Source organism: Sus scrofa, chromosome 14, assembly GCF_054392235.1.
Source record: "Sus scrofa isolate SSC_HxYL_T2T_F1_AM1 chromosome 14, Sscrofa_HxYL_maternal_Yorkshire_Landrace_v2.0, whole genome shotgun sequence".
NCBI lineage: Eukaryota > Metazoa > Chordata > Mammalia > Artiodactyla > Suidae > Sus > Sus scrofa.
Window position 1 is genome coordinate 11344871 of NC_139396.1, and position 13640 is coordinate 11358510.

At 52.6% G+C, this 13640-nt stretch overlaps 1 long non-coding RNA gene across 3 annotated transcripts; it reads left to right on the plus strand.

The window, feature by feature from the left end:
• Window positions 1–5459: 5459 nt before the first annotated feature.
• Window positions 5460–11766, plus strand: LOC146396306 (uncharacterized). 3 transcript variants are annotated; one of them, XR_014826491.1, is made up of 3 exons: window positions 5460–5508; window positions 7075–7197; window positions 8691–11559. It is a non-coding gene; the product is annotated as an uncharacterized LOC146396306 (long non-coding RNA). The 3 variants fall into 3 exon arrangements; XR_014826490.1 differs by lacking the exon at window positions 5460–5508 and adding an exon at window positions 6234–6441 and having other exon boundaries at window positions 8691–11766; XR_014826489.1 differs by lacking the exon at window positions 5460–5508 and adding an exon at window positions 6405–6697 and having other exon boundaries at window positions 8691–11766.
• The last annotated feature ends 1874 nt before the right edge of the window (window positions 11767–13640 follow it).

A 13640-nucleotide genomic window follows, 5' to 3' on the forward strand; every position in this document is an offset into this window, starting at 1 on the left:
ATGTGTCATTCAAACAAACCAGTTGTGAGAGGCATTGGGAGAAAGCATGGAGCCCTTTCTAGGTTTCTGGGCTAAAATGTACTTTAAAATAGCCCCTCCACTCCTATAACTATCTCTTCCACCCCTGTGCATGTATGAGACCTTCCCTTATGAGATTCCATACTCATGAAAATATGGATAGGATGAAACCAACATGGGAGTACCATCCTGCATTGTGGCTCTCCCACGTGGTTTGTGGAAGGAGAAACTGGCCTTTCATGGTTGCTGCATCTCATCCACTTTTCCCAGAATGGCTCCTGCTGCCTGAGTTGGTGACGGTAGGACTGGGCATCTTCCATCCCACCCTCTCCCTCAGGTCCTTTGTGGAACTGCTGCAAATCCACCCAAGATGGCATGTCTTCCCTTGGCATCTGTTCTGCAGCTGGGACAATCTCCATGGCATAACACAAAGGGCGATGTGGTTCGTGTTGGAAAGCTCTTGAAGTTGAAAACTGCTTTAACAGGCCAAATCCTGGAAACTTGTTTATGAAATGTCCTCATAACTCTTCACGAAGCTGCACTGGGTACATCAACCCTCTATGGCTTGGAGGCAACTGTGAGATGTGAGGACACTCAGGAGGAAATGTCCATTTGTTTTCCAAGTTAGTTTAGCACAAGATCACTGTCACCCATGCAATGGAACATGTTGCTATGGGAACTGCAAAGATGATAATGCGGCTTCAAAAGGTTGACAATTGGAAAAGCCTCTTTTTTTATGTCATGCCCATGGGATGCACATTTTGCTTAGATCATTACTGTTGAAAGTTTGTCCATATAAATTATTTGGGAGCAAATAATTTGTGACTCTTAAAATATTTAGAATATTGAAATTTGGGGAAAAGTATTACCATCTAGGTGCATTAAAATCGCTTGTGTGCTGGAACTCTCACAGGCCTGATGGAGTCAGAGTTGTATTCAGGAAGATGTAAAATCTCCCTGCAAAGCCATGTGGAATGGCCCATCTCATTCATGTCTTATCCTGGATTCAGGCCACTGATGAATGGTTAATGCACAGAGTCTTGGTGCATTTCTTTTTTCACTTTCGTCTCCTGAAATTTCCTGCTTTCACAATATAGGTTATAGAACCATGACAGTCTCTTCATGAAACCATGACTGGAGCCACATGCCATATGCCCCACGCATGTTTGCATCATTACACGGACATGGATGAGTGCATATCTATGTATGAGTGCATGGGTATATACATACCTATTCAGTCCTCATTGTCATGTGGTTGGGGTCTATAGTCACCACAAACATGGAATCAGTGAACACTGAACCACTGTGCCCATGGGAAATTCAGGGTTAGGTTCCTGCCAGCCTCTGGTCACACTTTTTTGTCTCTTGATAAATACAAAAGCTTATTTTATGTGTGTTTCTGTTTAAAGACACCTTGTTTAATATACACTGTTGTTTCATTGGCACTGAACTCACAGCCAATTGCACTGTAATCCTATGTGTAAACCAAATGTATCTAACCAATGTATTTCCCCCCCATAAAGTCCTAGACAACACTTCAGCACCAAACATGGGGGCCATTTGAAAGAGTTAAATCACACACACACACACCACAAAAATGTGGGGAAATGTGGCACTAAATAGACCAGAGAAGGGGCATTTGCTTACAGTATGAGTGGAAACAAGAAGGCAGAGTTTCGCTTTGTTCAGCCTTAGCTGGAAATGCATTTGTAGGTAGATGAATTTTTCTCTTCTCTGTGTGTGTCCACATATGAGCAAAAGCACCCCAAGCCCTGACTTGGGGTGACAAATACATTTTTAGTGAATAGGTGAATTCTCTGATATGGAATCTGTGACTAATGAGAGCCAACTGTATGTGTATATATATAAAATCAATAACATCTTCCCACCAGATGGAAGATCCAGTGCTGAACCATGTGGAAGCCAGGGCAGACCTCTGCCAGCCAGAACATACTGTACACTTCCTGTCCCTTGAGCACTTCCTTCTTCTGAGCACTCCGGGAATGAGCTCCCTACTCCCTGGCTCCTCAAGCCCTGGCTTTTATCCTCCTCACAAGGCACCTACAGTGTGTGTTGGAGTGATGCTTTCTTCAGGTGTATGACCTGTTATCCTTTTAGGCTGTGCAGATGTGGAGGGTGAGCCAGGGCCCCATGTTCAGGGCAGTTATCCACAGCTGGTGGGTGAGCCACGTGTGAGAAGATCTGCAATATGGAAATGCTTGCGTCAGGAGACTGGAGGTGGGCAAGGCTCATCTGGAAGATATTATTGGCCTGTCTCCCTTCCATGGCTTTCTTTTTGTCTGGGTTACTGGCTGCCCCAGCCATCATGCAGATGACAAAGGAATGAATTAGCAGTCTAGAGACTGTGCCAGGTCTTGCCTGTACAACCAGGGAGGAGTTGCTCTTCACGTCCTCATCTATAGAACAAGGTCATTTGTTTAGGGAAATCCTATGGTTCTAAAGTCCTTTTTGAAAAAAAAAAGAATTAATAGTGTAATTCTGAGAAACTCGGATGGAATTGTGTAACAAGGTACTTGCATGCCATTTCAGAAACCCTGTTTTTGTCTGTTCCCCCCCCCCTTAGGGCTGCATCCGTGGCATATGGAGGTTCCCAGGCTAGGTGTTGCATCAGAGCTGTAGCCACCAGCCTACACCTCAGCCACAGCAATGAGGGATGCAAGCCACATCTGCAGCCTACACCACAGCTCACAGCAATGCTGGAACCTTAACCCATGGAGGGAGGTCAGGAACCCAACTTGTGTCCTCAGCGATGCTAGTCAGATTCACTTCCACTGAGCCACGTTGGGAACTCAAGGAGCCCTGTTCTTTATGAAAGTATTCAGGAGATAATGCAATATGTGCTTTATATCTTCTCCACTTCAAAGCTGACTCATTTGCATAAAAACTTTTTGGATGGTTTTTATGAATGATTTGGGTTTTCAGAGTTAAAAGAATTTTTGAGTTGTGATAGCATCACAACCCCTAAAAATTGTTTAATAGCATCAAGATTAGGTAGGCCATTTTGTTTGGGATTTTAGTAACTGAGAAAGTATAGGTTGTTAGCAGCACTCTGGAGCATGTACTACCCGTAGCACACGCTGTTAGTCACTAAAATTATACTGGTTCTAGACACAACAGGATTCCCATTTTTCAGTTGATGAAACCAAGGTTCAGAATGGCTAGGATGTCGGATACACTCTTCAAATCCAAGTATCCAGGTCCCATAACCTACATTCCTTTTCTTTGGCTTTGCAAAGTATAACACTCTAAATGTACATTAGATTTTATCGGCCAAATGTGGAAATTATGTTTTGCAATTTTTAGCTCCAGTGTAGTTATAAGATCTAGTATATGGGAATAAAGACATTGAGGAAGTAGACTTATTTTACTAGGAACCAACACCTCATCCCTTTTGCAGAACAAAATTAGACTTTAAAAAAAACCCAAGATGTTATTAAAAGAAACTTTCAAATATAGTTTTATATAATTCTGGTAGTATTGCTTTTAAGCTGGTAGATGCTATATATGTTAGTTGCCTTGTGCATCTACCAAGCGAAAAGCACTGTACTTAGCAAAATTGTCAGCAATTTATTTAGATGCCCTTTGACTCTCTGGTGAGCAATGAAAACATTCCCATCTACTCCTCAGGGAGAGTCTGAATGTAAACACATCATTCCTTCTGTTCAGCTCCTGGGCACCCTCTCTACCTTTCTGAGTCTTCTGTCCAAGTTGGTTACCTTGTCACCAACATCCCACTCATGAAAGGGTCAGCACTTCCCTGAGGACTGCTCACCATTGGTCACTTTTCTCTCCTCTCCCAATCAGGACTGTCTTGTCACATCACATCACATCACCTTTCACTCACCAAGTGTTTATGGAGCATTCAGCTCACGCCAGACACTATTCGAGGTACTGGGAACACAGCAAAGAGGACAGGAGAGTAAAATCCCTGCTTGGGGCTTACATTCTAGTGGAGAAAAGAGAAAACAAACAAGAGACGGGGACCGAGTGTTGCTGGTGGACCTGGCAGTGTGCTCCAGAGAGGGACCAGGAGGAGGAAAGGACACCTGAGTGGATGAGACTGAAGCTGGGGACCAGTGAGGGAGGGGTGGGAACAGTGTGGTTGTGGGGGACAGAGGACAAGGTGGAAGAGGCCTGGAGGGAGCAGGTGCAGGGAGGGACTGCAGGTGGCAGGTATATGGAGGGACTGTGAGCGGCCAGAGGCCCCGGGATGGTGGCCTAGGTGGGACCTGGCCAGCAGTGGGGAGCAGAGGGTAACCACTGTGGGTAGAGCTGGGGATGGGCCAAGGGAGCTGGACACGGTAGCTTCCAGCAGTAGGCACAGAGACCAGGTGGAGGCTGTGTTCCTGACACTTTCCAGTTGGGCCGCATCAAGGGTCCAACTGCCCGTGTGGCTCCTGCCCAGGGAAGGAAAGGAAAGCATTCTCCATCATCCGAAGACAGGGGGCTGTGAGCTCCAAGCACGCACTCTGCAGCCAGGCGGGCCTGGGAGCTTCACAGGGTCTCCTCAGTCCATGGGGGGGGTTGAGGTGCCAAGGCAGGCGCTGGGGCTCGGCGGGGGGCCGCAGAGCCTCTGCAGGCGGCGTGGGGTGGCGGGGGGGGGGGGGGGGGGAGGGGGGGGAAAGAGCCTCGGAAGGCCACACGGGGGAAGACGGGGCCTTAGCAGGCCCTGTGCGGGGGGTGGGGGGGGAATCCCCCCCTCGGTGGCCTGCTGAGAGGCAGGGCCTCGGCAGGCCGTGACCTGGGGGGGCGGGGCCTCGGCAGGCCGCGCGCTGACAGCGGGGGCCTCGGCAGGCCGCGTGCCAGGGAGGCGGGGCCTCAGCAGTCCCTGTGCGGGGGGGGGGGGGGGGCGGGGCCTCTGCAGCACGTGTCCTGGGGGGCGGGGCCTCGGCAGGCCCTCTGCCGGGGGGGGCGGGGCCTTGGTAGGCTATGTGACTGGGGGGCGCGGCTTCTGCGGGCTGAGCGGGGGAGGCGGGGCCTCCGCAGGCCGTTTCCTGGGGGGGGCGGTGCTTCGACGAGCAGCGCGCGGACAGGGGGTCCGCGGCAGGCCGCGTGTCAGGGAGGCGGAGAGGGTCCAGAAGGAGGAAAGGACACCTGAGTGGATGAGACCAAAGCTGGGGACCAGTGAGGGAGGGGTGGGAACAGTGTGGTTGTGGGGGACAGAGGACAACGTGGAAGAAGCCTGGAGGGAGCAGGTGCAGGGAGGGACTGTGAGCGGCCAGAGGCCCCGGGATGGTGGCCTAGGTGGGACCCGGCCAGCAGCGGGGAGCAGAGGGTAACCACTGCAGGTAGAGCTGGGGATGGGCCAAGGGAGCTGGACACGGTGGCTTCCAGCAGTAGGCATAGAGACCAGGTGGAAGTTGTGTTCCTGACACTTTCCAGCTGGGCCGCATCAAGGGGCCACCTGCCCTCGTGGCTCCGGCCCAGAGAAGGAAAGGAAAGCATTCTCCATCACCCGAAGACGGGGCTGTGAGCTCCAAGCACACACTCTGCAGTCAGGCGGGCCTGGGAGCTTCACAGTGTCTCCTCAGTTCATGGGCGGGGGGCGGGGGGCGAGGGGGGGTGGTGGTGGCGAGGTGACAAGGCAGGCGCGCTGGGGCTCGGCGGTGGGGCGCATAGCCACTGCAGGCGGCGTGGGGTGGCGGCGGTGGGGGGGGGGCAGACTCGGCAGGAAGACGGGGCCTTAGCAGGCCCTGTAGGGTGCGAAGGGGACCCCCCTCAGTAGGCCTTGCGGGGAGGCAGGGCCTCTTCAGTCCAGGTGCCAGGGGGGCGGGGCCTCGGCAGGCTGTGTGACTGGGGGGCGTGGCTTCTTCAGGCCGACCTGGGGAAGGCGGGGCTTCAGCAGGCCGCGTGCTGAGGAGGCGGGGCCTCGGCAGGCTGTGTGACTGAGGGGCGCGGCTTCTGCGGGACTTGCGCGGACAGGGCGGGGGGGGGGGGGCCCTCTGCAGGCCACGTGCCAGGTGGGCAAGGCTTCTGCAGGCCGCGGGCGGGGAGGCGGGGTTTCGGCAGGCCCTGCGCCGGGGGGGCGGGGCCTCCGCAGGCTATGTGACTGGGGGGCGCGGCTTCTGGGGGCCGCGCGGGGAGGCGGGGCCTAGACAGGCCTTGTGCTGGGGGGACGGGGCCTGGGCAAGCCATGCGCGGGGAGGCGGGGTCTCGGCGGGCCGTGTGCCTGGGGGGCGGGGCCTCAGCAGGCCAAGTGCCAGGTGGGCAAGGTTTCTGCAGGCCCCGCGCGGGGAGGCGGGGCCTCGGCAAGCCATGTGCCAGGGAGGCAGGGCCTTGGCAGGCCGCGTGCCAGGGAGGAGAAGCCTCGGCAGGCCCTGTGCCGTGGGGGCGGGGCCTCGGCAGGCCGCGCGCGGGGAGGTGGTGCTTCGACAGGCCGCGCGCGGGGGGAGCGGGGCCTCGGTAGGCTATACGACTGGGGGGCGCGGCTTCTGCAGGCCGAGCCAGGGAGGCGGGGCCTCGGCAGGCCTTTTCCTGGGGGGACGGGGCCTAGGCAGGCCGCGCGCGGGGAGGCGGGGCCAGGGCAGGCCTTTTCCTGGGGGGATGTGGCCTCGGCAGGCCGCGTGCCAGGGAGGCGGGACCTCGGCAGGCGTTTCCTGGGGGGCGGGGCCTCGCAGGCCGCGCGCTGACAGGGGGTCCTCGGCCGGCCTTGTGCCAGGTTGGCGCGGCTACTGCAGGCCGAGCGCGGGGGGGGGGGGGGGGGGGGGGGGCCCTCGGCTGTCAATGTGCCCGGGGGGCGTGGCCTCGGCTGGCCGCGCGCGGGGAGGCGGGGCCTCGGCAGGCCATGTGCCAGGTTTCGGGGCCTCTGCAGGCCCTCTGCCGGGGGGCTTTGCCTCAGCAGGCTATGTGACTGGGGGGCGAGGGTTCTGCAGGCCGAGCGCGGGGGGGCGGGGCCTCGGCTGGCAATGTGCCCGGGGGGCGGGGCCTCGGCAGGCCGCGGGAGGCGGGGACACACGGCTCACACCCAATCCCAGGCACAGCCTAGTTCACAGTCCGCTGCCATCTTGAATCGCGGTGTTGCTCTTATTTCCTCAGGAACCGTTTTTTAACGGCTGGCGCAGCTGCTTCCCTAACTGGGGTCTGCAGTGCAGGCGTGGTGTCTCTGCACTGCGCCCTGCAAGCAACTGAAACCTGGCCAAGCACAAAGGAAAAGAAAAGGTAGACTTTGCTTTATTTCCCAGACTGTACTTTTATGAGCAGGGAATTGTTAATGGGCTTTGTAGGTGACAGTTGAACTGCTGAGGAGAAGAAGGAGGCCTGGGGGGGGCAGAGGAGTCCAGGGCGCCAGAAGAGCCAGTGGGGAGCAGGTGGTGGTGCTGAGGGAGTGAGGGGGCGGTGGGGAAGACGGAGATGAGATGTGAGGGTGGTGGTGAGATGGGAGGATGGTGATGAGGTGGAAGGTTGGCGATGAGATGGGAGGGTGGTGGTGAGATGGGGAAGACGGAGATGAGATGAGAGGGTGGTGGTGAGATGGGGAGGATGGTGATGAGGTGGGAGGTTGGTGATGAGATGGAGGGTGGTGGTGAAGTGGGAGGTTGGTGATGAGATGGGGGGGTGGTGGTGAGGTGGAAGGATGCCAGTGATGAAGTGGGGAGGACAGCGATGAGGTGGGGTTACGGAGATGAGGTGGGAGGATGGTGGAGTTGAGCTGAGAGAGAGGGTGGTTAGGAGATCTGCGGTGAGGTGGGAGGATGGGGGTGAAGGAGGAGGGTGGCGATGGGATGGTGACAGCTGTGATGAAGTGGGAGGTCGGTAATGAGGTGGGAATAAGGCGGGGTGGGTGGTGATGAGGTGAGAGGACAGCTAGAGGAAGTGGAGAAGGGGCTGACTGCAGGGCCAGCAGTGAGAGGGCTGTCACACAGCACAGGAATCTTGACAGGCATCCAGCTTGAGAGGAAAGCCTTCAGGAAGGAGCGGTGTTGGGTGTCATTCAGATGGGCCCAGTTATGGTAGATTGAGGACGGTATCAGCACTACTAAATATCAAATAGACAACCTATCAGCATCTTGTACGAACCTGTAATGGAAACGAATCTGGAAAAGACTAGATATACACATGCAGGGGTATAATGGAATCACTTTTCTGCACACCTGACACACAACATTGGAAATCCACTCTACTTCAATAAAAAAGTTATTCAGGAGGGGACAGGAGCAGAGTAATAATTAGATTATTGTGGTGACAGTCGCCAACTTCCAGCCCCCTTTGGTGCTGGGCTCCTCCTTCCTCCTCTCACAGGTGCGAATGCCTCTGACCCTCTGCCCAGTCGTGACTCTTGCTAGAATGTCCATGTTAGAGGGGCTGTGACTCTTTAAAAGGAATTTTTCCCTGGTGGGGTCCCCAGCGTCCCAGGCCTGGCTTGCCAAGAGTGGTCATGAGGGGCCAACTCTCACAAAAGCCCTGGGACTGAGAAGGCCTGCATCAGCTTCCACTTGGAGCCATGGAGGTGGCCAGTTACAAATGCCTTTTTAATGTTGCTCCCAACACTCTGTAACATATCAGGCCATTGCTTCAGGTAACTTCATCGTGAGGCCACTTTCCATTTTATTTCATATTTTCCTGAAAGGATATTGTCCTTGTCAAGCAGACAGGAGCTGACGAGGTGAGGGATCGTAACAATGTGTTATAACTTTGTAAAATTTCTCACCCAGCTCCCTCCCATCATCAACTCAAGACCTAAGATCCCGGAAGAGCATCTCTTCTCTCCTCCTTTTTCTTCCTCTGGCTGGTCCTGACCAGAGGGCCCTAGCGGCTCCTGATAATGTCAGGATCTTCTTCGGAACCTGCAGCATAATTCATTTTCCCCGGAATGGATGTGGAGCCTCCCCGTGCTTCCAAATTGGGCTGCACCAACTCTGAGACTTCTGTGTTCCATTTTCTCAACGCTCCAATGAATTGTCAAGACAAAGCTTTGTGTCAAGATAGAGAAGCATCTTTTCCCAGGCCTGCATTTCTGGCTGGGAAACAGGAGCCCAAATCCTAAATGTGTCTATTTGGTCAGCTTACAGTCCAAACAGCGATTTTGGAAATGCAGAGTTTGCAGAGCCTGATGCCTCTCCTGCAGTTTAAATCTGCACGGTTGTCACCAGTTACAGACTATGGCAGATGGCTTGCAGTGTGTAGAGGAGGACAATGGACAAGGAGTCAAAGAGAGAAAAGAGCAGTGCATGTCCTGGTTAAGCTCCTCCAAGTTGCCATTAAAAGTGCATAATTTCACCAGACTCTAGCCTCAAACATCCATGGTCAATTAAAAGCTGTCTCCGGTCAATGGGTTGTGACACAGAGTTTCTATGTTCTAGGGACACCTTCTACCCTTTAGACAGACTGCCTTTCGCCCTGAAAAATGGCATCCAAAGCCCCACTGTCAGCTAACAAGTGTGTAACTTGCATTGGTGGCACCTTCAGGTTTCATGGCATTTCCTGTCTCTTCACCATGTATAGGCTGTGCGTTAAAACTTCCGAAATCCCCTTTTCTATTCTCAAGGGTTCCCACACCCCAGATGATGATGGAATCCGCAATTATAATAAGCAACTTCCAAACAAAATTAAGGGCCCTGCTTTCCTTACAACCATTGCTCTTTTCCCTATACTTCTTCAAACTGGCCCAAGACATTTTAAGGCTGCTGTCTTTGGCTTCTGTGCAGAAAAGAGTGCCTCCTGGTTTCTTCATCTGCTGAAGATGGACCTAGTCCCTTCTCATTTCTTAACCTAAGCTGTGAACCTTTTGCTAATGATGATTTGTAGTCTGAGCTCTCTGGGGTTCAGAGAGAGCTCTGCAGGTGCCTGTCAAATGCTCGACCTGAGAAAGACCAAGCCAAGCTAAATCAAGCACCATGGCTTGACTCAGCTTTCCAAGTTCTGCAGCAGAACAGCAACCGCCCACCCCCACCAGGAACAGAACCTCCCATCAACAGCTTCCTCGCTCCCCCTGGGTTTCTCCCAGTAATTTTTTGAAGATTGCCCGGGGCTGCCAGCCTCATCTGCCTTTTCACTTGGCTCGTTCCTCCTCTCCCAGCTATTTGCTAAAATACAGGGCTTCCTTCCCCTCTTGTTAGAACAAAACTTGCTAGGAAGTTGACCCTAGTCTTCTGAGGCTTCCTCGTGTTGTCCCAAAGCCTGTCAGGTAATTTGTAAGTCTGTTAGTTTAAGTGGCAGAGCTAAAGGCTTTTCTCTAACCAACTGACTGGTTTCCCCTCTGCCTCTGAGCAAGCTTCATTCTAGAGTCAGAGATGTCCAGGCACAGCCTTCTGAGTACACTCTCCTCTTGACTTTGAAATCTTCACTGGGCTTTGCCTGCATCTATGCTGGACGATGAGCCTCGGCAACACACGAGGACTTCCATGCCTCACTGGTCAGCACCACTGTGCTGCTGGGCTGGAGCCTCCATCCTCCATTCCTATATCCATGCCTACTTTTCAGGCTCACTGGTGAAGAAATAGGATGAGGAAGCAGGAAAGGATCAGAGGCAAGGAGCATGGTCTCACTGACAGTCCATAAGCCTGAATATCTGAGTTTCAGCTCCTTTTATGCAGGTTGCACAGCTGAGAAACAGCCCACCCAATCCTCATTCTGTCTTCACACCACAAGGCTGGCATGGGCAGAGTGCCATCAGGAGAGAACACAGCTCCCACCATGGAGAACCCCTCTAAACTTGCTTGCACCAAAGTCTAGTTCCAACAGCATGTGGCCCGTGGAAAATGCAGCTGCGGTCAGTAACTGAGGTTCTCAGACAGCCTTGCCCTTGCATCCTAGCTCCTGGCACATGCTCCTTCCTGATTCGCCTACCATGAAGCACGTGACCCCTCTGATGAAACACATATGTGATGACTGACATCCTGGGTTTCTGCCCATGGCAAGTAGGCCCCTGCAGTCACTGGACCACAGTTCTCCCCCACCGAAGGACCCTGCAGGCCATGGAGCACCATGGCTTACAGCAGGGTTTTGGCCCCCATCACCAATGTCATCCCACTAAGTATGTGCCAAGAAGACTCTTGTTAAGCCTAGAACCTAATTTGATATGTGGAAGATCCATCTTCACATAAGACCTCAGACTGGTGACAGTTTGGTTTACAGAGAGAGGGTCACAGTCCCAGAGGAGAGATCTACCCAGCAAGGGTGCTCAATGAGGAAGACAGAGCTTTATCCCCTTATTCCTGCAGCATCCACCCTTGACCTTCATGGTTCACTTTGGTCTCAGGCTTTCTCCCAGTGTTGAAGTGAGGGTGTGGGTGTTGTCCTGTACCTCTCCTAGGTCTTAAGAGTACAGCCAACACTCAGCCTCCTCCTACACTCTGGCCCCTCAATCAGCCCGGGACACCTAATGTGGATATGACAGACATGCAGCTGCTGCGACAGCCCCTGATGAGTGCCAACACCAGCCTTCCCAGTGAGTCCACTCAGGACCTGAGGCATTGCTCAGCTGGCTTGCTGCCACCAGCAGCACTGAGTCAGGTGGTGGTCCTTCCTCACCCAGCAGAGCCAGGCTCTCCTGGACTGTTAACATGGAATTTGGAGGGAATCTTGTGCCTCAAAGAGCATCACTCTTCTGGGGAGAGAAGAGGAATGCATGTGACAATATTAAAGCCAAGGCTGTGTGGTGAAAGTTTAATAGAACAAATATATGGCTGGCTGGCTGAGGAATAATAAAATCACTCTGATGATGAGGACTTTACTGCACTGGTTTCCAGACCCTTGTTTGCTAAATAAATATATTTACTTGGACTCCAAGCTACTGGGTGACCTTGGTCCAATGACTCCACTTCTTCCAGCCATTGTTTCTTCATTGTAAACTGAGAGGATGGGGCTCTGTGAGTGATTCTTGGAGTATCCTCGTACTGGGGGAGGAAGTCTCATATTTTTGGAGCATAAATACTCTCTACCAGTTACTGGGCATGTTTTCAGGGGGTGCAGAGTTGACCCTAGTCTTGTTGCTCTTGTGCTGGTGGCAGGAAGCCATTGTTGCTGCCTTCCAGGACATTGTTGTCCGATGGGGAATGTGTGATGGGGTCTTTCTAAATCCCCTGACCAACCCCTCCCCCTGGTCAAATAAATTCCAAAACTCTTTTAAGAAACCTCTGAAGGACTGACATGAAAGTATTTGTACTGTAGATGTCCCCCAGATGATTCATTTATTGGTTGATGAATTTTATAATGTGTGATTAGATTTAGTCTAAGATCATAAGTCCTTTCTTATGAAATGTACATGCAGCTAGCACCCATGTCTGCATTATTCTCTGGGACTTGAGTAAGAATCTTGTTTGAAAGTCACTGCTATCAGGAAGCAAAGTGTTTGGGGTGTGTGCAGCCTGAGCGTGGCCAAGAGTTGAGTCCCTCTGGTTCATGCAGCTCTACCAGATAACCTGCTGTCACATAACCTACTGCGATGTTTCATCCATGTAGAGTATGTTAGCAGCTGTCCGGTGGGGCCTAGAGCAGCTCACTGCAGAAAGGAGTGTGGAGAGAGGGGTGGCTGAAGTGGGTATGGGGTCCAGAACAGGGCTCTGTGAGGGGAACCCAGGAAAGGTGTCTGTGTCAAGACTGATCACCCCACAGCACCATTGGAATGATTGAGGGAGGGAGAGTGTGATATGAAAAATAGCAAACCCAAGGAGTTCCTGTTGTGGCACAGTGGAAACAAATCTGACTGGTATCCACGAGGATGCAGGGTTGATCCCTGGCCTCACTAAATGGGTCAGAGATCCGGCATTGCCGTGAGCTCTGGTATAGGTCATAGACATGGCTTGGATACCTCATTGCTGTGACTGTGGCTGTGGCTGTGACCAGCAGCCACAGCTCTGATTAGACCCATAGCCTGGGAACTCCCCTATGCTGCAGGTGTGGCCCTAAGAAGCAAAAGGCAGAAAAATAGCAAACTCGGGATATGCAATACACACATATATATTTTAGATTTCGTACATGTATAGCCATGGCACTGACAGTTGATAAAATGGGTTCATTGATAAAACCGTAGGTATTGGCAAGATTCTTATGTTTCTTAAAGAGAGATTAATACATATAAAAGATTAGAACTGTTAAGGAATGAATGCCTTAGGGATAACAATTAATTGTCTAGTTGTGAAAACAACCTCTCTGCCTAGATTCTGCAGGCAGGAGTACAGTGAAATGTCAGGTTTTCTGGGTTTTTTTTGGCTGTACCTGCAGCATAGAGAAACAGGCTAGGGACTGAATCCCACCTAAGCTGGAACTGTGGAAATGCCACATGCTTAACCTGCTGCACCCCCGTGGGAACTCCACAAGATGTCATTTCTTACAAATTTTCTAAAATTTAATCTTTACCTGTTTCAAACGACTCACCTCTATTGGTTGAAATTAGTAAGTTTTGTTATAAAATTGAATAGCAAGAGGAAACTGGCTACATACACGTCCCAAGTGGCTTGTCTTCCTTCTAGAAACCGCCAACCTGCCTGCTGCCATCCTGCCTCCCCAACCAGAGCAAGGCCTCTTGAACCACCTCCAAGCAGCTGTCCTCCCCAGGGCAGCCTCAGGTTTCTACAGGCTCCCCAGCTGAGATGTCCCTGGGGTGCAGTGCTGTCGCCTTCCTCTCCTTCCGTCCAACTCCATGTCCACAGTGAAGGGTCCCA